The sequence below is a fragment of the Macaca thibetana genome, chromosome 15, assembly GCF_024542745.1.
Source record: "Macaca thibetana thibetana isolate TM-01 chromosome 15, ASM2454274v1, whole genome shotgun sequence".
In the NCBI taxonomy this organism is placed as follows: Eukaryota; Metazoa; Chordata; class Mammalia; order Primates; family Cercopithecidae; genus Macaca; species Macaca thibetana.
In genome coordinates, this window is record NC_065592.1 from 26,858,861 (window position 1) to 26,884,279 (window position 25,419).

General features: G+C 42.3%; 1 protein-coding gene across 1 annotated transcript in view; it reads left to right on the forward strand.

Moving 5' to 3' along the window:
• The window catches only part of ZNF883 (zinc finger protein 883), a 30,067-nt gene extending 22,278 nt beyond the window's left edge, over positions 1-7,789 (forward strand). Inside the window, exons 3-7 of the transcript XR_007719766.1 lie at positions 3,571-3,707; positions 4,435-4,508; positions 5,321-6,041; positions 6,218-6,263; positions 7,686-7,789. The gene's annotated coding sequence lies outside the window, so the exon portion shown is untranslated. The remainder of the gene's footprint in view (positions 1-3,570; positions 3,708-4,434; positions 4,509-5,320; positions 6,042-6,217; positions 6,264-7,685) is intronic.
• The last annotated feature ends 17,630 nt before the right edge of the window (positions 7,790-25,419 follow it).

The window sequence follows — 25,419 nt, forward strand, 5'->3', positions numbered from 1 at the left end:
TCAAAGTGCCTAGTATAGGCCTAGCATAGAAGAGGCACTTGATAATGTTAGTCGAATTAAGTCACTATTTTTAAAAAAAATTATTTAATAGCGTCATTTCCTAAAGCAAATTGCTGTACTACAGACAAATTACTCTGAATCCTATACCCTGTGTATCTTGCATTATACAATAGATGTATTCCCTGTAGATGGGTGGTCAAGTGAACTTTTATAAATTAAATCTTTGCTTCATGTATTTATACTTTCTATACTGTCTGGGAGATGCTAACATCAGTGGTTATTCTTTTTCTTTTTTGTCATCCTTCTCTCTCTCTCTACTTCTTCCAATCCTCTCCACTAAAGAAGTCTACAGTTCATTTGATGCAATATTTACTGATCATCTATAATTTGTGAAAGTGTGTCAGGTTATTAATCTATAGTTCCTACCACAAATATTTAAATGCAGCGCTACAGTATTGTTTAATGGAATTCTATCATAAACCAAAGCATCCCTCCTGACTGATTTCACATTTTAATATTAGTTCAGCTTTGGTTTGTCTAGGTTTTCTTTCACTAATTGCCTAGCTAGATTGCATCATACCTCTTGGGAATTTTTGCAGCCTTGACCTTGCTATCTCAGTGATCACAGGCTGTCCTGGCAATGCTTAAACCAACCATCAAAAATGTGGTAGGTTTGAAATGGAAGCAAGCAGCCAGAGAGTGAAATATTCAACTCAGATTTTAGTAAGATCATCCAAACATAGGCTCTGATCACAGTCTTCAGTCCTAGATTCTCCCTCTATTCCTGTGGTCCAATAATGTAAATTAGGATGTCATCACCCAAACATAATATTCCTATTTATGAAATGATTTTCTAGAAGGTTGCCTCTAATATCAAGAATCCTTAGTGCTTTTATGATAGGATTTAGTATATAAACATTCCAAAGGTGATACTATGTATTCAGTACCATGGTAGGTACAACAAGGAAGATGTCTCAACTTTCAGAAGGGAATTTACCTTCTCATAGGTAATGAAAACAGAAGCAGAGTCACCATACGGTGCTGTGAGAGTGCAGAGTTAGGAGTGGCAGTGGGAGGGGTTGGATACTGCGGTGGTAGCTGACTCTTCCCTCAGCATCATGACCCAGGAAGAAGGGGGTTCGTTTTGCAAACCTGGTGGCTCACAGGCTGCCATGAGTTCTTGGAGAGAGTCAAATGGAGGAAATCAAGTACACAGCCTTTGTCACCACTTATCAAGCTCAGTTCTTCCATCTCAGGGCCAGGAGAGCCCACAGCCACCTATGATGGTGAAGTTACACAGGCCTCAAAACACCAGTGACTGAACATCGGTTGAGCAGGAACCAGGAAAACTCACACAAGGGTCTGGGATGACTTTTTAAGCAGGCTACAGACAGAATGTCACCATTCCTAGGTTCATTGCCCTGTGCTCAGCTCCTCCCATAATGCCAAACTCTTTTTGGTTTTGGGGATACAGAAGAAGACCATTAGCACAAGGCAGAAATGAGCTATATAACAACCCTGGCTGGTGGCATAAGATCTTATCTCATGATATTCCTCCCTCCCGCAATGCTATTCCCACACGGACACCATATCTCCATACCCTCCCTGACTTTCAACACCTACTACAAGTCCTACCTTATCCTGGAAGCATTCTCTGACCCACCAGCTCAACGTGTGCTAGACATGATGCTGGAGGTTTTATGCACATCACCCCATTGAATCCCTAGCAATGTATTAAACAGGTGTCATCAGCCCTGTTAAGAGGAAACTAACAGGCTGAGCATGGTGGCTCACGGCTGTAATCCCAGCACTTTGGGAGGCCAAGGCAGGTGGATCATGAGGTCGAGAGATGGAGACCATCCTGGCCAACATGGTGAAACCCTATCTTTCCTAAAAATACAAAATTAGCCGGGTGTGGTGGCGCTTGCCTGTAGTCCCAGCTACTCGGGAGGCTGAGGAGGAGAATCACTTGAACCCAGGAGGCAGAGGTTGCAGTGAGCCGAGATCACGCCCATTGCACTCCAGCCTGGTGATAGAGTGAGATTCCATCTTAAAAAAAAAAAAAAAAAAAAAAGGAAACTAACAGAAGACTCAGAAGTCACAATCTATCTTCATGGCTTCAAAATGGCAGAGATAGGAATGAAGCCCAGGTCTTCATGACTCCAAAACCTGTGTTCGTAGGCTCTTTTGACATGATACCCCCACTCTGGCCCCTTTTCAATTGTACCATATGAAAAGATGACAGTGTTTGGGCACCTCCATTACTATTATAAACATTTATTATAGTTTATAATAGTAACTTTATTAGGTTACTCAATTGGGTCATTTCATGTGCTTGTAGGTTTAAATTTTTACCAAGGATGTGAAACATTTTTCCAACTTCACTGAAGGTTCTTTGAAGGAAGGAATAATATCTTGTACTTCCCCTTTTCTCTTATGAGCCCATGTGTATGTCTCTTATGGTAAAGACATACACATAGTGACTAAATATTGGTCACTCATTGTGGGGAAAGGGAAGGCTGCAGGAGTTGGGTTCAGAGAATAAGGAAAAGGAATTTGAATGTACTGAATACCAGACACCATACTTCAAAGACTTTTTTTGTTCAACCCTATTTTAGTGCTTTGTGATAGGTGCTTTCATCTTTGGTAGAACAGTTTGTTTCTGGGGCTTGTAAAAATTGAGTAACTCACCTAATTTCACACCTTGTATAAGAGGTAGAACAGAGATTCTGGCACATCCTGTTTCTCAGTTATGCCCATTCCTGCCACACATAATCGGCTTTCTGATTTTAAGCCAGATCCACAGTTAAATCTAGTTCCAAATGACAGCCCCTTAGAGCATCTGCTATTTTTCTTGATAATGTGTTCTGGGAAATTTGAGGTCACTAGCTAGATCTAAAAGAGATGGAATTGCCAAGTTTCAAAAGGGTAGGAACAATCCTTGGCCACACACCAGTGAAGGAAAGATCATTTCATGGAGGAGGAAGGGAAAGGTAGTGCCCCATGGACAAAAAACTGAACACAGACTGGATATAAAGACAGATGAGCTGGGGAGTGGAGCCACTGCTAGAGAAAGACCCACCCCCAGCAACTGTGGAGGAAGCAGTGCTATCCCCTACCAAGATGATGCTGCTGTTGCTGTGTCTGGGGCTGACCCTCGTCTGTGCCCAGGAGGAAGAAAATAACGCTGTGACAAGCAACTTCGACCTGTCAAAGGTACAGTCATGGAGCACAATGACTTCTGGCTCTGGGGAATGGTTTCAGGGATTCTGAAGCCATGTGGATCCTATTGTAGGGCAGGAGTTCCTTAACATATCAGACAAAAGTGTTGGTTTCTGACCTTGGGTTAAGAGCAATTGTACCATGTGAAAAGATGACAATGCTTGGGGATCTCCATCCTCCCTAAAGGGGAAGTGGAAAGAGCCCTAGGTGTGGTGCCAACTGATCTGAGTTCTAATTCTATCTTCACTTCATTATGAGCCCTGGCCCACAGGCCAGAGTTCAAGGAAAGAAGTGTCTATGTGGTATCCCCACTCCTCTTTTCTTACCCAGTGATCTTATTTATTGCAGATTTCAGGAGAGTGGTATTCGGTTCTCTTGGCCTCTGACTGCAGGGAAAAGATAGAAGAAGATGGAAGCATGAGAGTTTTTGTCGAACACATTGATTACCTGGGGGACTCTTCTCTGACTTTTAAATTGCATGAAATGTAAGTACAGCCTTTTTTAGTTGGGGAAGCAAAAATGGAAGCCTGGGTATGGTCTTGAACACACACACATGCACTGATCCAGGACTTGATGGATCTGGGGCTTTTCCAGATTCAGAGACAAGAGTCAGTAACAAGAATAAATTTAATTGGAGTGGGGGAAGTGGGAGGTAGAGGGATATCAGAATCATAAGTAGTATGACAATATAGCATAGGTTAAGCAAACTGAACTTGGAACTAATAGCCTGAATTTGAATCTTTCAGTTACCAGTTGTGTTACCAAGAAAACAAATCTCTTTCCACCTCCCTTTCCTCATGGGTAAAAGGGAATGAGAATAATTCTTCCTCATGTTTTTTTTTTTTTTCAGTTTTTGTTTTGGGGTGCGTGTGTGTGTGTGTGTGTGTGTGTGTGTGTGTGTGTGTGTACCAAGGCAGATCATATTTGTAAAGCACTTACTTGAGAGGCTGGCATGTGGTGAACACTCAGCTAATGATCTAGACAAGTAGTTGTAGTAATAGCAACAGTGGAAAGTAGCAATAGTGATAGAAGTTGTCATTTAAGTCATTCTTAACATATCAAATCATGTGAAATAATATACATAAAAGGTCTTTGATAATTGTACAAACAAATGTTCAAAAGTCGAATCAGAAACTCAAGTTACTGGTAGAGTAGAAGGTGAGCAAGTCAGCCTCATCAATAGCTCTTGGGCATCAATTTATTGTTTTACAGTGAAAATGGAACATGTACTGAAATTAATTTGGCTTGTAAACCAACAGAAAAGAATGCCATATGTAGCGCTGACTGTAAGTATTTTTTTAAGTCTTTCTAAATTGTACTCCCAACTGCAAGGAATTTACTAAACCCCAGTATCTTCAGGATCTTGATCAATTTCTGATCAATGACTATTTTGGTAATAAAATGGGGGCCATCTAATAGCCAATAACCTGAATTTGGGAGAACCTTTCATGTAAAAGCCAGTGCCTGCCACATAATACAATCAGCCTCAGGAAGGTGACTTGGTCATATGCACCTCCTGCAACAAAAGTTAATTGGCAGGGCAAAAAATATAAATTGCGGCCGGGCATGGTAGCTCATACCTGTAATCCCAGCACTTTGGGAGGCCAAGGCAGGGGGATCACCTGAGGTCAGGAGTTCGAGACCAGCCTGACCAACATGGCAAACCCTGTCTCTATTAAAAATACAAAAATTAGCTGGGCATCATGGCGCACACCTGTGATCCCAGCTACTCGAGAGGCTGAGGCAGGAGAATTGCTTGAACCCTGAAGGAGGAGGTTTCAGCGAGCCAAGATTGCGCCACTGCATTCCAGCCTGGGCAACAAAGCGAGACCTTGTCTTAAAAAAAAATGTAAATTGGCAGGACAGCTTCTTATTCTCTGCCTGGCTTTCTGATGCCTGATGGTCATCGCCACAGCACATTGCTCAGGATGTAGCATCAAGTAATGCCAGTGGGGCTTCTAGAGAGGACAGAGACACATCACTGATAGAGATGCTGCTGGAGGTGGGTAGGTCTGGGGCGGGGGTGGATATTAAAGGCTGAGTTGCTGCAGGGGCTAAATTTTTTTGACTACTAGTGATCAACCTACCCTTTTCTCAGAATTTGCCTCATGAAGCCCAGGGCGATGCAAATGGAAGACATTCAGCATCCTCACGATCTCTAATGGGATATGCACTTGAACTTGTGTCATGGGAAAGAACAGGTAAAGGGTTTCAACTGCTTTCTATGGATCAAAGGAGTTCTGAACTGTGTTCTGTTTCCTCCAGATAAGGGACACAATGTCGTTGACATACTTGAAACGGACTATGATAATTATATATTTTTTTATAACAAGAATTTCAAGAATGGGGAAACATTCCTACTGCTGGAGCTCTATGGTAGAGTATTTTCATGCTGACACTCATCTTGGGGTGGGGAAAGGAGGGAAGGCAAGGAACTTAGATACAAAGTGCTCTTCCCCACCTTATCCTGGGCCATCTCTCCTTCTCTGAAAACAGATGCTTACCTTTGGTAATCCCTCAAGCTCAGTGATAGGAAATAATGATCTTTCATTGTGCTACTGATGTCAACTTTAGGACACATTATATCCCACCCCAACACTTCTGCCTGGGCACCCAATGGGTGCCATTCATTTTCCCATCCGTCTGGAGCCCTGTCCCCTCATTTGCCTCTATGACAAATACCCAAGACATGGCAGTGACTGTCACTCTTCCCACAGCCCGAACACCGGATGTGAGCTCACAACTCAAGGAGAGGTTTGTGAAATATTGTGAAGAACATGGGATTGTTAAGGAAAACATATTTGACCTGACTAAAGTTGGTAAGTTGGAGTTTCCGGCGTTCTCCTCCTAAATTCCCATGTTACAGAAGGGAGTAATCCAGGGGAAGTAATACCCTCCAAATCAGTTCCCTTTGTGCTAACTTGGAGAATCATCTGGTTTCTCTCTGAAAAATAAACTGGTGTCGGTGTCTGAATTTTTTATTTTCCCTCAACAGATTGCTGTCTCCAGGCCCGAGATGGGGGAGCAGCCTAGGACTCCAGGTTGGTGATCTCTGACTCCGGTGGAGAGAGGGTGGCCCAGGGACCAGTGCCTTCCAAAAGCATTAGGGGTTTGCACCCAAAGACACCATAAAAATAATTTGGTAGGGATGCTTGTGGGAAAAGCTTGAAATCTGGAGTTGGAAGACCTGGATAGAGGACCCAATTCTCCCATGAGCTTTGAGCAAATAACCTAAGACTTTAAAAGGAGACAATGGGCCAGGTGTGGTGGCTCACACCTGAAATCCCAGCACTTAGGGAAGCAGCAGTGGGAGGATCGCTTGAGCCCAGGAGCTCAAGACCGCCGGGCGCGGTGGCTCAAGCCTGTAATCCCAGCACTTTGGGAGGCCGAGACAGGCGGATCACGAGGTCAGGAGATCGAGACCATCCTGGCTAACACGGTGAAACCCTGCCTCTACTAAAAAATACAAAAAAAAACTAGCCGGGCAAGGTGGCGGGCGCCTGTAGTCCCAGCTACTCGGGAGGCTAAGAAAGGAGAATGGCGTAAACCCGGGAGGCGGAGCTGCAGTGAGCTGAGATGTGGCCACTGCACTCCAGCCTGGGCGACAGAGCGAGACTCCGTCTCAAAAAAAAAAAAAAAAAAAAAAAAAGGCAACTGGGCAACATAGCGAGACGCCATTCTCCATGAAAGGGCGAAAAAAAAAAAAAAAAGACCAAAAAAAAAAAAAAAAGAGGAAACAATGATGCCTACTTTACAGAGTTGCTGTGTGGATATAATGCTTGTGAAAAGGGCCCAGTAATTGATAACGTGCTAAAAATCACTTCATATATGAAATGGAAACATAGTAGTAAGTTGTATGAAACTCAAATACGTTTCTGTTTGTGGACCATCTCCCAGGAGGCCATCTCACCCTCTAACTTACGATCCACATTTCTTCCTTTGTACTCTGTATGTCCTTGACTTCTAACCTGGGAATGGAACTGTCTGACCTTCCCATTTTCCATCAACCTGGAAAATAGACTTAGTTTCCTCAACTACCTTAGATTTATCATAGGGCTTTATTCAGATAATGTATGTGAAAGTCTTAGCAGCTTGCATAAAGCAAGTATTTAATAAGAGATATCTATAGATTTTGCCATTATTCCTCAATTTATCAAAAATTCTTCAAAACTTCTAATGCTGAAGATGGCAGAAACAAACCTAGGACCCTTTATTACTTCCTTTCTCTTTTTCATATAATCAGCTGGGGGAAGGTTAAGATGGCACTAGCCATAGCAAAAAAGCAAAAGTCATTTACTCAACATCCTTCCTCCTCCTATTCTGGTATATACCATAAGTTAGAATAGAAGGTCAGATCCATTTCTTCATCATTTTTCTCTGTAATAGAATTTCTCTTCATCATTCATGCAATGCAAGGCATATTTAATAAGTTCCTGTGTTCTCTCTCGTCTCTGCTTAATTAGGGCTGAGTGAATACTTCCTCACCTGGACTCCATCTTCCCTTCCTGGTCCCTATGTCCTCTTGTGACAAGTTCTGTGACCTGGTTTCCATCATATCACACACGAAGACATCCTTGTCCCTATGTCCTCTTGTGACAAGTTCTGTGACCTGATTTCCATCATATCACACATGAAGACATCATCCCTGCATCTTTAGGATCTTCCCTAACTGCCTATGAAGACTCAGAAATTCACCAAGAATCAAAGGTTTTCTCTGAATTTCTGACTGTCCTTGTCACACAGCCAGGGGAACTCTACGTGAATAACACCTGACTCTACATGATCAATAAATCATTAACCTTGCAGTCATGTAATTTGTCTTTGTATCTGTGAGGATGTGAGGCTGACAGCGAGCGAATGAAGGGGCTTCCTTGCCCCTGAACCCGTAATCTTCCTCTAGTGTCTCAGAATCTTCTCTGAGCTTCAGGATTCTCCTTCCTCTGCAGTAATTCCCTGTTAGGTTATCCCAAGTCCCCATGAGTGCTGCTTACCCTTTGATTTGCCAATCTCTTAGTGATCTGATAAGAGCATTATAAATAATATAAGAATATAAGACTTGCCCCATGATTTCTGCATCCTAGAATTCTCTTTTCAGTTGGGGACACTGACAGATAGATGTTGCTGGGGCTGATACCAGCTTGACAGAGATGCCTCTAGATCCCAGCTTCTCTATACCATCCATCCTATAAGATGGGTTCAGGATCCTTTCACACTCTTGAAAAACCCCCTTCAACCACCACAGTTATCTACTGTGAACACAGTAAGTGAGATTTCATTAAATGCAAACAATACCTGTCTTCAGCAACCTGTACTTGGTTTTGTCAGGAGGCATTGATGGGGAATGTTATTAACTTCTTCTTTTGAAAGCTAACAGGCTTGGGCAAAGAGACATGCAAGATCCTTCACCACTAATAACCCTTTCCCATCAACAGCAGATTCAAAAAAAATGTAAAGTTACCCATGGGTGTTAGGGCAGAGCAAGATGGGTCCTGCAAGAAGAATGGCTTAGCCCCTATGGGCATAAAGGTTAATGAGAGGAGGTTTTCTAGGCAGCTGAAGATCCCCATATCTTTCTTTTCTCCCAGATCAGAAGACTAAATTAGGTTCAGATTATTACTCCTGGATCAAATGCTTGGTCTGGTTTGCTGAAATATGGCAAAAGGTTACGTAGAAAGACAACCAGTTATGCTGAAATCTCTCAATTTTTACTGTTGGCATGTAAGAGAGAGAACAGCTGATGCCCAGAAGTGCATGACCTGGCAAAGCCTTGAGAACACTTAGAAAATTAATAACAATAACAATTGAGGACCACTTTGATGATGAGAGCTGGCTGGGTAGTGCCACGTGTTAGGAAACTACAGCCCAGAGGGAGGCACAAAAAGGCCTTCTGCTATTTCCAAGTCAAGACAGCAGCTTGAGCTCACACTGAAACCTACCCCTTCAACTCCAAACATTTTGTGCAAGTGAGGCATGAAATATTAATACCCAATGGAAAATAGGAAATGTTCATAGATCAGAAACAGAAAAATCCAGAAGAATCCCCCCCTTTTGTTGTTGTTGTTGTTGAGACAGAGTCTTGCTCTGTCACCCAGGCTGGAGTGCAGTGGCGTGATCTTGGCTCACTGCCACCTCTGCCTCCCAGGTTCAAGCAATTCTTATGCCTCAGTCTCCCAAGTAGCTGGGATTACAGGCATGCACCACCATCCTTGGCTAATTTTTGTGTTTTCAGTAGAGACAGGGTTTAGCCATGTTGGCCAGGCTGAACTACTGACCTCAAGCAATCCACACACTATGTTTCATTACAGACATGAAACACTGTGCCCAGCCAACAAGCAGAACAATCCCTTTCCAAAGAAAGAAGAAAAAAAACAAATGGTAATGATAAGGGTAAATGGACCAGAGCAGCATCATTTTCTGGGTTCTTAGAACAGCCCAGAAGCACCCTGAGTCAATGTAGTGACAGGAACAAGTGTCATAATGGCCAGACAGGGGTGCAGGCTGAAGATGCACACCTCTGAGGAGCAGAATGAATTTGAGACAGCTCCTCTCCCTCACCTGGAGTCTCAGAGAGAGGCTGGCTGCCTGTGATAAGGCACCATCACTCATTTGAGAAAGAAAAAAAGCAATCCTGGACTCCCACAGCTGGGCTTCAGTGCTATCACAAGCTCTCAAACAGGGCTGCTGCTCACAGCTAAGCCAGATTGTTATGTTGGACATACACAATCTCATAAAACATCAACATTAAACAAAGTCACTCTGCAATCAATCAAACAGGATCATTGTGCAATCCACAAATATGCCTCTCTTAGCTAAAATGAGTGGCAGCTATTTACCAATTACGGCTTTATCCTCATGCTTGTCTTTCCTTTCTATTGATAATATTTTTTGAGATATCCAATCTTTAAATTTTCCCCCTTTCTGACAGCACCAAATCTGGAGCTTTCTTAGTAGGCTTTTTCCAAATCCTATAGCCCTTTTTCTACCTCTCTCTTACTAAGACACACATGGGCTCCCAATGGTGCATGTTCTTCCTAGCTGCAATACTCAACCCAATTTGTTCAAATATATGTATGTTCCTGGGGATCTTTGGTTGAAGGATATTAACACTTTTAGGACAAGAGCCCATGCCCACTCCATGTATCTGCAGCCTAGAATTCTGGAAAGCACCTAAATCACAATGCAAGACCTGGTTTGATACTGTGCACCTGGTAGGGGCTAGAACGGGATGCCTCCAAGGGCTTTGGACTAAGAAATTAGGAGGATGGAATTGCCATTTACTGCAATCTGCTGGAGGAGTAGGTTTAGTGGGAAAGGATAAATATATCAGTTTTAAACATTTCATTAGTTTATCTAACCTGCTAGATAAACTAGGCTGCTATAAGAGACTCAATCATAATCCATATAATTTAATGAAGATAGAATTAATTCTGTCTTCTATGAACAATCTAACATAAATGATCCAAGTTGGCTGGCAACTCTCTTCCTTGTAGTCATTCAGGAACCCAGTTTTTTGTTTGTACTATGGCCTAGGACATTGTCCTTATTTGCATGGGTAAAGCTGAGTTGCATGTGGTAAAGGAAAAGAGACTGGTGGAAGCATGGTCTTATGTCCACAGGATTCTGTGGCCCCTGACTCTGGAAGGTTCTTTCTTGTCCCTTTCCTTCATGATCGCTACCCATTTCCTGCTTGTGCATATTTGGATAGATTATTTTGAGGAGTAAGGAATCACATGCAGTTAGGCATGGTGGCTCACACCGGTAATCCCAGTGCTTTGGAAGGCTGAGGCAGGAGGATTGCTCGAGGTCAAGAGTTTGAGGCTGCAGTGAGCTGTGATTGTGCCACTGCCCTCCAGCCTGGGCAACAGAAAAAAATCCTGTCTCAAAAAAAGAAAAGATTAACTGGGTATGGTAGCGGTTCCATGCCTGCAGTCCCAGCTACTTGAGAGGCTGAGGTGAAAGGATCCCTTGAGCCTAGGAGTTTGAGGCTGCAGTGAACTGCCATCATGCCACTGACTTCCGGCCTGGGCAACAGGGTGAGACTCCATCATGCTTTTGCTATAGGCCAAGGCTAAATTTCTTTTGACAATACAAATTTCTCAAAAACTTAGTAGACTTCTGCTATATTTGCCTCTCGACTTTTCCATGTACAGGTAACTACACCGCCCAAGTTTTATCTAGACATAGATTTAAGCCTGGAAACTCTGGTATTTCCTAGATTGGCTTTTATGTTATGCCTATCCCATCCCCTTTTTAAATTTAATTATGGCTACTTTGAGACCATCTAAAACAATGGATCTGGGTGAGGTGGATCCTTAAACCCTTTTTTTTTTTTTTTTTTGCCAGCAGGCTCACAACCTTTCTTGGGCAAGCCTAGATTTTTACTTCACAGCCATTACTTACACTGCTTTGCTTTGGGGTATAGAAGCAGCAATCAATTTTGGGGTATAGAACCCTCAATCAACTTAGAGGAGGCTGAGGGCAGAGGACGCCTACTTTAGTAACGCTCTCCCTACTTGAAGCTTGGCTAACTCCAAGACTCTCTCGCTTATAAGTTTTGCTGAAAGCAGCAAGAAGTTGCCAACATAATACCAATATGCCAATACCTTGAATCATTCCTGTCTATTCCCCCAGCTCTGCAGCCTTTGTCAGCACATGGTCTATCTTCCAAGGTACAGCAAGCAACCATTTGACCAAATGTTTTGCTAACATGTAATTAGAAGTACCAGCTTTCCAGGCTGTGATATCTGAATTCTTGATACCTGGACACCTCTCTGCCTACTGTAGGTCTCCTTAGGAGTCCTCCATCCCCTGCCCCAAGCTAGGCCTCCTCCACACTCCAACCCAACCTCTGTGTACTTACGCTTTGTGTATTTTTGTCTCTCTTTTGATTCCAGTATCTCCCCACTATTTTCTAGAAAGTAACATTCCTCTTATTTTCTTCTAAAAAAAAGAAAAAGACAATTACATTACAGATCTATTCATGTCTAGATAATAGAGGTTAGTTCTTATATACATTTGGGGAAAAATATGGAAAACCTCATAATTCACAGGGCATTGGGTAGAGTACTCAGAAATTTCTTACCTCAGGGTAAAGAATAATTAGCCCTCAATTCAATGCTCTTCTTATCCCAACTAACAAATATTAAAAAACAATATCAAAATAAACTGTTTTCAAGTAATTCAACTGTGCTCCAGAACAAGGCTCAAAAATATTTAGAGAAATATGTAATCCAATCACACTATCTGGCATTCAACTTAAAAAATTGCCTAGTACATAAAGCAGCAGAGAAATATGATTCACAGTGAGGAGAAAAATATAAATCAATTGAAACTGACCCAGAACTTACACGGATGTTAGGCTCAACAAAGACATTAAAATAGTCATTTTAACTGAACTTATATAGATGAAAACTACAACGTGTGAGATGAAACATACACTACTACAAGAAATATTAAAGGAAGCCCTTCAGGAAGAAGAAAAATGTCACCACATAAAAGTAGGACATAGAGCAATGAAGCACATCAGAAATGGTAATAATATGAGTGTGTTTATATTTTTCTTATTTAAAATTTTTGAAAAAGATAACTAAACAACACAATAATAATGTAATATGCAGTTTTTTCTTTTTTTGAGACCAAGTCTTACTCTCGTTGCCCAGGCTGGAGTGCAGTGGCACACAATCAAGGCTCACTACAGTGTTGATTCCAGGGCTTAGATGATCCTCCCACCTCAGCCTCTTGAGTAGCTAGGACTACAGGCATGAGCCACCATGCGTGTCTAATTTTTTTTTAAATTTTTCTAGTAGAGATGGGGTCTTGCCATATTTCCCTGGCTGATCTCAAACTCCTGGGCTCAGAAAATCCACCCGCATCAGCCTCCCAAAGTGCCAGGATTATAGGCATGAGCCACCACGCTCAGCAGTAATATGCAGTTTTAACATATATAGTCGTGAAATGCATGACAAAAATAGCAAAAAGGCTAAGGGAGAAAGGAAAGTACACTGCTGTAAGATTCTTGTATTATACATGAAGTGGCATAATAATATCATTTGTGGAAGTTAGACTGCCATAAGGTGTAGATGTTTACTATAAACCCTAAAGCAACCATTAAAATAACAGAGTTATAGCTAATAAACAAACAAATCAAATAAAATGGAATTATAACAGATATTCCATCCAAAAGAGGGCAGGAGAAAAAAGGAAGCAACTGATGGGACAAAGGGAAAATAGCAAGATCATAGACTTAAAGCTTCTTTTTTAAAACTTTTAAGTTCAGGGGTACATGTGCAGGTTTGTTACATAGGTAAACTTGTGTCATGGGGGTTATACAGATTATTTCATCACCCAGGAATTAAGCCTAGTACCCATTATTTTTCCTGATCCTCTCCATCCTCCCACCCTCCTCCCTCTGATAGGTCCTAGTGTGTGTTGTTCTCCTCTGTGTGTCCATGTGTTCTCACCATTTGGCTCCCAGTTGTGGTGATTCCTCAAAGACCTAAGGAGAAATACCATTCGACCCAGCAATTCCATTACTGGGTATATACCCAGAGGAATTTAAATTGTTCTATTATAAAGATATGCACATGTATGTTCATTGCAGCACTTTCCACAATAGCAGAGATACAGAATCAACATAAATGCCCATCAATGATAGACTGGATAAAGAAAATATAGTACATACACACAGTAGAATACTATATAGCCATAGAAAAGAATTAAATCATGTTCTTTACAGGGACATAGATGGAGCTGGAGGCCATCATCCTTAGCAGACTTAAAGCTTCTAATTGCTACCCAGGGCCCCTACAAATGCATCCACCACATGTTACCTCCAGTAACGGAAACTCACATTGCCTCCCCCCTGCCAACCCAATGGTGCTGCAGTGAACATAATTATATATTTCCTCTTCTGGATCTTTGTGCGATTTCTTTGGATATATGCCCCAGAGTGGACTTCTGCACCAGAAAGTATGTATATACATGATTTGACTAAGTCCCGAGACTTTCTGCAGAAAGGCTGCACTCATCTACACCTCCACCATCAGTGCACAAGCGTTCCTGCATTTCCATATCTCTTCCAACCTGGCCCTATCCAGCTTTCCCAGGTTTGCTAGTGTAATAGGTGTAAATCGGCATCTCAATGTTATATAATTAACGTTTCTCTGGATACTAATGAGTTGGAAAATCTCTTCCTTTACTTGTTAGCCTTTGGGGTTTCCTCTTCTGTACATTGCTTATTCATGCGATTTTTCCATTCAAATTTCTATCTTTTTCTTGTGCATACATGCAGGAGTTCCTGGAACACCGTAGCTTGTTAATTTCATTTATTGCAAATATCTTCTCTCACAGTCACTGTTGATTAACTTTGTCCATGATGTCTTTCAACTTTGATGCAATCAGATTCATCTTTTTTTGGGCAATAGGAGGCTTATGTTTTATGCTTTCAAAGGTTTCTTTTGGAAATTATTTACTGCTTGTAGTACGCAAAAATATTCTCCTATATTTTTTCCGATTAACTTATAGCTTTGTCATTCACATTTCAGTCTTTATCTGGAGTCTACCTTTATATGTGGTATGAAGTACAAATCTAGTTTTCCTGACTCAATTTACTAAACAATCTGTGTTTCCCCACTGATCCTTAGTGCCACATTTATCATATATTAAATCCACAAGGTATTTACCAGGAGAGAATAGAAATATTTTAACTCATTTCATTAAGAGCATGAAATGCCTGTCAATTTATTCAGGTAATCTTCTATGTCTTTTAACATTTTAAAGCTTTTGGCCGGGCGCGGTGGCTCAAGCCTGTAATCCCAGCACTTTGGGAGGCCGAGACGGGCGGATCACGAGGTCAGGAGATCGAGACCATCCTGGCTAACATGGTGAAACCCCGTCTCTACTAAGAAAAATACAAAAAACTAGCCGGGCGAGGTGGCGGGCGCCTGTAGTCCCAGCTACTCGGGAGGCTGAGGCAGGAGAATGGCGTGAACCCGGGAGGCGGAGCTTGCAGTGAGCTGAGATCCGGCCACTGCACTCCAGCCTGGGCGACAGAGCGAGACTCCGTCTCAAAAAAAAAAAAAAAAAAAAAAACCAAAACATTTTAAAGCTTTCTCCTTGATGATTTTCTTGTGTATTCTTGGTTATTAACTCTATACTTTCAGTTTTTTGGTGTTTGTTGTTTTCTTTTACCATCAGTTAATGCCATTAGTTTTTGCTGGTATAGAAAAGTGCTACTTATTTTTTTATTTATTTTTATTTTTATTTTTATTTTTTGGAGACAGTCTTGCTCTATCGCCCAGGCTGGAGTGCAGTGATGCGATCTCAGCTCACTGCAAGCTCCACCTCCCGGATTCTCTCCATTCTCCTGCCTCAGCCTCCCGAGTAGCTGGGATTACAGGTGTGTGCCACCACGCCTGGCTAATTTTTGTATTTTTAGTACAGATGGAGTTTCACCATGTTGGCCAGGCTGGTCTTGAATGCCTGACGTCAGGTGATCCACCTGCCTCGGCCTCCCGAAGTGCTGGAATTACAGGCGTGAGCCACTGCGCCTGGCCTGCTATTGATTTTTATAGGATGATCTCTCCAGCAACTTTGATGAGATTTTTTTATTAGTTCTCATAAAATTAGTTCTAACACTTTGTGGATTATGTTGGTTTTACAGGCATATGGTCATATTATCTGCAAATGATGTCACTGTATCTCTTCCAATCTTTATGCTTCATGCTCTCTCTTTTCCTTGTAACTTTGGCCAGAACCTCCAGGACTAAACACTGAAACCATATTTTCTATCCAAGGGGTGAGAAAATTATGGCCCATAGGCCAAATCCAGCCCACTGCCTGTTTTCACATAGCCCATGAGCCAAGAACATTTGCCATTGATGTGATACTAGAAACACTAACTTTCAGCTCCAGTTCAGCCAACTGTTATGCCAAAAAAGAATTCCCTTCTTCTCATTAAAAGACCTGTATTGCAAAATCATTGTATGCAATGTTATATCTTGAGTTTCACCCCACAAAAAATAGTAGACATATGTTTTGCTGTTGTTATATAAATACCTATATAATATCCTTGATTGCCTCTTGGGCTTCAAAGCCTAAAATATTTTCTATCTAACCCTTTGGAGAAAATGTTTGCTGATCCCCCTTTCTATCAGCCTTTACTACAACTGCCTTTTTTTTTTTTTTTTTTTTTTTTTTTTGGAGATAGGGTCTCACTCTGTCACCCAGGCTGGAGTGCAGTGGTGCAATCATGGTTTCCTACAGCCTCAACTTCCCAGGCCCAGGTGACCCTCCCACCTCAGCTGCATGCACCACCACACCAAGCTAATTTTTGTATTTTAGTAGAGATGGGGTTTCACATTGTTGCCCAGGCTGGTCTCAAACTCCTGGGCTCAAGTTATTCACCCACCTCGGCCTCGCAAAGTGCTGGGATTACAGGCGTGAGCCACCGCACCTGGCCACTCCAATTGTTATTTACTATAGTTGTTTTGTGCTGCATTTCCCCCCAAATAAAAACGTCTGTCAAAATGAACCACTTAGAATGCCTTTAATAAAATGGGCATTAAATTATACAACTGTGTGGTTAAGGGGCTTTTTTGAAATAGTCCTGTTACTGCTCATCTTTAAACATTATGAATAATTTAAGCCTGAATGGAAGAAAATTAGATAAATGTCAAATACACTTCCAGAGTAAATATCAAATCAGGACATTCTGAGGTTATTTCAGGAATTCAAGGACAACAATGAAGACTCCAAATTTCTATTCTTGGCATAGAGAACGTTGTTTTTCAACACTCTTATCCCAAGACAGAACTTTCGTTGAAACTGTCTGTTCCTGGAAACAGGCCCATCATAACTAGCTGTTGTTCTTAAAAATCAGTATTTCAGGAATATTGTTCCACTGGTTTCAAAATGTTTATGATGGCTCCGTTTTTGGTTATTAGAACAAGAGACAATTACTGGCTAACCACTTGGTGAAGAGAGAAGTAGAGTGTCTGGTTGATTGGAGAGCTGGGCTCTGCACATCCGACCTGGTCAGCAGTACCAAGAGCCATTACCCAGTTGCCCAGATTCCCACAGCCTAACACAACTACCTTCATTTCCCCATGTTCCTGTTATACCTGAATTAGCCCTGAGCACAGTTCTCCTCAAAAACCCAAGAACAATTCCACCTCTAGACTCTTCTCCTTGCAGTTCCCTTTGTCTGAAATACTCATCCCCCAGATGTCTGCACAATGCACTCCCTCACAACCTTCTGGCCCCTGGGGGTCACCTCACAGAGGGTAGCCCCCAGAACCCCAAGAATAAAGGAGTACTCTTTCCCCAACCTCCTTGGCTGGTGCCTCATACTTATTTGTTGCCTGTACCCACTACCTCTAGAATGTAAGTGCAACAAAGAATTTTATTTGTTCACTGTGGTATCAGCACCAGAAACAATACCAAGTGTGACACAGGCACTCAGTGTTTGTTGCTTTAATAAGTGGGCTTCTGGCCAGGTGTGGTGGCTCATGTCTGTAATCCCAGCACTTTGGGAAGCCGAGGTTGGCAGATCACTTGGGGTCAGGAGTTCAAGACCAACCTGGGCAACATGGTAAAACCCCGTCTCTACTAAAAATACAAAAATTAGCCAAGCGTGGTGTGTGCCCGTAGTCCAAGCTACTTAGGAGGCTGAGACAGGAGAACCACTTGAACCCAGAGGTGGAGGTTGCAGTGAGTTATGGTCATGCTGCTGCACTCCAGCCTGGGCAACAGAGAGACTCTGTCTCAAAAAAAAAAAAAAAAAAAAAAAAAAGCGAGCTTCCATGACCTGCATAGGCAGGAGTAGAAAACCCATTCTCTTTCTCCATTTCTTGTCCTAGTATCTTCAGGAGGATGTCTCAGTTCACACTGAAGAATGTGGGACCTTTCACATTTTGCCCACTGGTGGGATGGAGAGTACTCTAAGATGGCTTCATAAAATCCTGGGCTCTTGGAACAAGGGCCTAGTTATCCCTTACACATACAAGAGCAGGCCTAGCAATCGGCCTCCAAGAGAAGAACTGGGGGCCATGACCCTCCTTCGCCACCTTCTACAACCCTGGTCACAATGCTACGTACCTCGTTCATTCTCCATTCTGTCCCGCCTCCCAGGGGATCTTGATAAAAGTTGGGATTTAAGATGCTAATGAAGTGGTAGACACATAACCGGCCAGATAAAGGGAAACAGGTGTTTCTGAAATATGACTCAGTCTTCTGAGTTCAGTTAGGGTGGGGTAGTGGGGGTTAAGGGCACCAGAGATCTCTAAATATGCAGATAGAAATGAAAAAGTAGATTTGCAAGGTTCAGAAGAAAAGGACTGAGCATGTGGGAGTCTTTACCTACATGTTACTGGTTTCCATTCCCTCAAATCAGTTTCCCAATCAACTCACAGGCTCTTGCAGCAGATAAAGATATGAGACTTTGCTCAACAAAAATAAGGGGATAACCACCTTAGTGGTCATCTTGTATGAAACACATATTGCTATACCTCTTCCCCAAACTGACAGCTATGCCTGCATCTTCACATTCTTTAAAACCAAGAAAAGATATCTCCCCACCATTGAGTTGCTCCTCTCCATACATCTTCACTGTACTTTTTCATCTCAGCTCTAAAGCAAGTAATATAATAAAGATCCATTTATTTGTTTCACAACTGTAAAATGGGAATAAAAATAATACGTAATGGATTGTTGCAGAGATTAAATATTGCAAAGCACTTGGAATAGTGCCTGACACACAGTAAGCACTATTTGATAAGTTTGCTATTATTCCATTAATACATTTCTTCAGTTTGTTAATTTAATTGTAATTTTTATATCTAGTTTCATAATTTTGAGACTCACCATGGTATATTTCTGTGTAATTCATATATATTTTTATGTTAAGGTAATGTTAAATTCATAAAATATATGAGAGTGTTCCATCTGAAAATAATTTTAATGGCTTTGGGATAACCTATTTTAGAGATTATGATTCAAATTACAAAGAATGTATCTGTAAAACTGTCAGGCCATTATCTTTGGTAACTGTCTTTTTTCCGTTTCCTATTTTTCTTGGGCTGTGGTTATTGTGCTGTCCACCTGTGGCATGAGGGTTGCCCCACCAGGTTACTTAAGATTGTATGTCCAATGCCTGAACCCTGAAGGCTGGTCGGTGAGCCGAGGCCATGGTGCCCAGCAGAGGAGCAGGTGGCCCTCAGACCCCAAACATCCTGGAGAGTATCTGAGAATCTACCAAGAAAAACAACTTCATCACTCAAACACAGTAAGCAAAGAGCCAGAAAATTAGCTTAAAAGCAGTTTAGACACTGGAAGCTGCACAGATCTCTAGAGTTGTCCTGCCGCAGTCCAGGAGTGTCCTGTATGTAAGTCCTAATAAACTCATCTATTCCTCCAGGTAGACTTAGCACAGTCATTCTCTGGTCTCTCAGCTCCTTCTCAGTTTGGGGGGTGGGGAGGGGGACATTATAGTCCCAAGTATTTCATGTACCACCACCAAAGACTCATGGTCCTCCCAGGCACACTGAAAGCTCATGTTGCTCTGTGACTTGCTTTGACCAGTGAAAAATGAGGGTAAGTTCCCAATGTTCTGGGCATGAGGACTTTTCAAAGCAATGATTTGAAACTGCAGCCAAAGATGAAAAACAGTTAAGGATGGAACTAGTTGGTAACTAGAATCTCTAGCACTGGAGCCCAGATACAGTGCCCTGTAGAGGGGGTACCCGGGGCAGCCCAACAAAGGTTTGGACACCTTGGAAGGAGTCTCCTAAAGTCTTACGACTCAGTTTTTCGCCCTCCTTGCCTCCTTTCCTCTCCCTTTCTGCCTCAGAGCTTGAGATGAGGGATGTGGCCGCTGGGTGCGGGGATTGCAGATTGGTCTCTTCAGATCCGCCCCGGTCTCCAGAGGAGCCCTAGAGAATGCCTTGGCTGGCTCTTAGGGCCTCTTCAATGCCCTGGTCTGGCTCGTCTCACCTGCAGGACAGAGAGGTGCCCTGTGAATGGGCAGATGCCTGGATGCTGGTGCTGTGCTTCCAGGGTGCCCGCAGCTCCCTGGCACAGTTAAGAGCCAGATGTCTGGAGCCCAGCCAGAGGCCTCTTCCAGAAGGCCTGGGGCTCTCTCTGGCTTCCTCCCATTCTCTGCAGATCTGAGAAGCCAGGTCGCCGAGGAGCATGGAGGGGAAAGCAGCTCAAAAGGGCTGTAGGGAGATTGGGGAAGGATGAGGCTATAGCCGCCTCACTAAGGTAGGGGCAGGTGCAGATGCTTTTTAGAACCTTGGGGTCGGTTGGGGAGCCGCCAGACCTCTCTGGTCTCATCAGGGTGCCTGCAGGGATTGCAGACCTTGGAATTAGGGGCTGCTATAGGGGCCATATGTTGACAGAACCTGCAGCCAGTGAATGGTTTGTTGCTCCCCGCTGCCTGCAGGTTAAGGGCAGACCCCAAAAAGTGTTTGGAAACTAAGGATTTCTTAGTTCCTTTTCCTGCCAGAGCCCAGGGCCCACCTAGGTATCTCCAGAATCTGGACCTTGAAATTATTTTGGAGCCTTCACTTACACTCAGCTTCAGTAGCGGCCGACCTCAATGCCCTTTGGGAACGAAGGGACCGTGTGCCATAACAGCCCAGGGCCTCATCCCAGCATCTCCAAGGCCTGAGAGTCAGTGCTGTGTGGGGTTTTCCTATGTCCCTTTGTGATCTCGCCCTCCCGCAGTGTCACCCAAACCTTTTCTGTCACTATGGTTTACATTTTCTAGAGATTTCTATAAACACAATCATCAGTGTATACTCTTTCTTTGGGCAGGGGGAGTCTGACTACTTTCACTCAGCATAATTATTCTGAGATTCACCAAAGTCGTGTGTGTCAATAGTCCATTCTTCCTTTTTGTTGCTGAGTAATGCTCCATTGTATGCATATCTCACAAATTGTTTATCCATTCATCCACTGATGGACATTTGGATTATTTCCTATTCTTGGCTATTACAAATAAAGGTACTATGAACATTCATGTACATTTATCTTTTCTCTGGGAGTGGAATGGCTGGGTCATATAGTAGGTATTTAACATTTTAAGAATGTGATAAACTTTTCTAGAGTTGTACCATTTTACATCTCCATCAGCAATGTAGGAGAGTTCCAGTTCCTTCAACATTTGGTATTTTTATTTTTAGCCCAGGCTGGCCTCGAATTCCTGGGCTCTCCTGCCTCAGCCTCCCAAGTAGCTGGGACTAGACTCGAGCCACCATGCCTAGCTTGCACTTGGTATTTTAAAAGGGAAAAATTGTAATGTGTTACAGAGAACCCAAAACTTCCCAACAATTTCCTAAAATCTAAAACACATTAAATGCCTGTATGAAAACAGCAAACTGTAATGTTGGGACATTAAAAGCTTAAAACATTATTCATCACCAAAAATTAATAGTTGCTTTGCATTCAGTAAGCCTGTGGTGCTTTTCTTGATGCATCAGAGACACGTATCACTTTTGTTGGGGATTCTGAAGTTCTACCTTTACGTGGAATGTAACATGAACTTTCCCCACAGATTGTTTAAAATGTTGCACTAAGTTTTTAAATGTAAGCAAATTTTTCCCAAACTGCCCAAAAAATATTGAGATACAAATATTCTATGATAATGTGGATATTAAAAATTAGGCCAGGCACGGTGGCTCACGCCCGTAATCTTAGCACTTTGGGAGGCCAAGTCAGGTGGATCACCTGAGTTCCGGAGTTCGAGACCAGCCTGGCCAAAATGGTGAAACCCCCATCTCTACTAAAACTACAAAAAAATTAGCCAGGCCTGCTGGCAGGTGCCTGTAGTCCCAGCTACTTGGGAGGCTGAGGCAGGAGAATGGCGTGAACCCAGGAGGTGAAGCTTGCAGTGAGCCAAGATCAGCCACTGCACTCCAGCCTGAGCAACAGAGCAAGACTCCGTCTCAAAAAAAAAAAAAAAAAAAAAAAAAAAAAAAAAAAAAAAAATTAGCTGGGTGTGGTGGCAGGTACCTATAATCCCAGCTACTCCGGAGGCTGAGGTAGGAGAATCTCTTGAACCCAGGTGGAGGAGATTGCAGTGAGCCAAGATCACACTCTTGTACTTCAGACTGAGCAGCAAGAGCAAAACTCCGTCTCAAAACAAACAAATAACTAAAATAAAACTTAGAAGACATTCTACTGGGACAACATTCTGTGGCATATGCTTTTATTTCTGGTTCCCCCCAGGGCACAGAGAATTGCTCTCCCTGTGCCATCCCCTTGAAGTTGTGTGACACCGAGTGACTTGTCAGGCTGGTAGCAAGAAGTGATAGATGTCACTCCTCGGCAGCAGTTTTGAAAGCCAGTATGTAATTTATCCATTTTACCCTCTGCAACATCACCAGCTCACAATGGCTACTCCACCTGCCTGGTCCTAGAGGGCAATGACCCAAAGCCCAGAGTCCTCAGCTAGCCTGTGATGAACATACAGGACAAATATATTCCTATTTGTCCAGTTTAATCTGTGAAAGAAACCTTTGTGGTGTTAAGCCACTGAAATTTCAAGGTTGTTACCACGATATAACACAGCCTGTCCTGCCAAGTACATGAAGTCAATCTTGAACACTCATGTTTTGCTAGGGAAGTGAAATTCTTTAGTTTTTCGAATTGCCAATGAGTTACACCCAATATTCTCATGTATTTTGTAATCTCTTCTAATTATGTTATTGGTTTGCCTTTCTCGTTCTCAATCATATTTTCACTCTTCTACTATCTGAATCAACTTTACCAGGGATTTATGTATTTCAGTTTCCAAAGAGCCAGGTCCTTTTAAATTTCGCTGTTTCTAGTTCATTCAGCTTCAACATGAAGGAAAAAGTCTAGCGTGGTGGTCAAGGCCATAGGCTTGGAGCCGAATTCCCTACGCTGGAATCCCAGCCTTGTCAGTGTCAGGCTGTGTGATCTAGAACAATGACCGATCCTCCTCTGCTTCTGTTTTCTCTGTAAAATGGGATGAGAGCACCTACCTAATTCATTGGAAGGACTACTGCATGTAAAACCATGCCTGGCATTTGTATATGCTCGATAAATATTACTTATTTTAAGTATCTCTTCCTCTTTCTTACCAAACTATTGAAATTAGCATCCAGCTCATTTTTCAGTCTTAAAAATATGAAAATATATGCCCTCGGATTTCAGCTTAAATAGTATTCCATTATTTTTGGTACAAAATGTTCCCTTTTCATTGTTATGGTTTATCTTGATTTCTTATTGAATCTAGGTATCTAATCTCATGATTTCTCAGTTCAAACTAAGAATTCATCTGTACTTCATTCCTAGTTTTATTGATCAGAAAAGACCCTTGAAAAAATTTTAAGTGGACAAATATATATCCTATATATTCCACAGAAATATGTTCTTTGCATAGTTGTTTTATTCACATACTTTGTTTTGCCTATGAGATAGTCCGGTCACTTTTAAGAGGTATTTTCCAAGAGCCCCACTAAGATTGTTCTTATCAAGTTTCATTTGTTTTTTGGGATTTTGTTTGCTTTTACAGTTGGCTAGAGGTAGATCAAGTTTGACTACCATATTTCCAATTTAAGTCACAATCACAGTATATAAAATCCCAGTTTGTCCTGTTCCTGCTTTAATAGTCTCAACCTTTCTTAAATTCCCATTTGTCCAATAACATCACCCCACCTGTTTTTTAATCTCTGCCTTCCCTTAATCTAAACACAGTGGTGTTCTTTAATCCATGCTGACAGTCCACTTGGTAATAGGCAAAATTCATCTAGCTTCCATTTAGCTACTTGTATTTCCTATTTATTTTTGCTGAATTTACTTTGTTCCTTAGAGTAGCTGATCTGATATTTTTTTCGCTTGTTAATTTAGAAGTGCTACAATTTTTAGATCTAGGAGCTACTGTTCCACTCTTACACATCTACTACATTTCTGTTTAATGCACCAGCTATAAGTTACAAAGGAACCTAAGATGAGGTACCAGGAGCTGTTTTGAAAAGGTATTAGCTATTTCACGTTCACACACATTGAACTGGATTAAAGTGGACTTCAGAGGTTGGGGGAAGGGACTTTTTGGGGTACAGGAAGGATGGGGTCTGTTGCCCAGGCTGGAGTACAGCTGTATGATAATAGCTCACCACAGCCTCGAGTCCCTGGGCTCAAGCCACTTTCCCACCTCAGTCTCCAGAGTAGCTAGAGCTACAAGCATGCTCCACCATGCCTGGCTAATTTTTGTTGTTTTTATTTTTTTGTAGAAACAGGGTTTTACCATGTTGTCCAGGCTGGTCTTGAACTCCTGGACTCAAGCAATCTGCCCACCTCAACCTTCCAAAGTGCTGGGATTACAGATGTGTGCCACCACGCCCAGCATTTTTTTTTTTTTTCAAGACTGGGTCTTGCCATGTTGCCCAAGCTGATCTCAAACTCCTGTCCTCAAACAATCTGCTAACCTCAGCCTCCCAAATAGCTGGGATTACAGGCATGAACCATCGTGCCTAGCATAGAGACCCTTTTTTGTAATATGCAACTTCAACACACATGTAGCAGGAAATCGTGCTCTTGGTGTTCAATAACACATTAAAACTTGCGGAAAACACATTATCAGGATGTGCAAATAGGGCAAAGCACAAATTTGCCAATAAACTGAGTTCTTACATCTAAACAATCATTAGGTCTTCCCTGTGCTAGTAACATTACCTCCATCTTCCAGGCAATGTTCCAACTTTCCTCAGGCTACCCACTGAATGTATTTAACGATTTTAAAACTTAATATTCTAGCAATGCTAGCAGTATCCCTAACACTTTCAAGGCACAGCTTATGAAGTAATACACTTACTCGTAAGATGGTGTTTGAAGCTAATGTTAAGGGACCCACCAGTCAGATTGCTATGGTTTGAGGGATATATGGCAGCTACATGGTCTGTAAGGCCAGTTATATTTAAGAAATTCCCTCTAGTGCTCAGTTAAACATGGAACATTGGACATACAGTTAATTGTGCTCCCTCCTGAAACCCCACTAAACCCCGTGAACTGAAAGGTTGAAGGGGGTGGAAATCGAGGGGGCAGAAGTAGCATTCAAAGACAAAAAATGTGAAACGGGAAATGGCAGAGGAGGAGTGCTATTTTGACTGATGGCAAGCAGGTGTGCTAGGGCTGAGTCAGCAAAGCAAAGAAAGCTGGAAGTGCAGCAGCCAA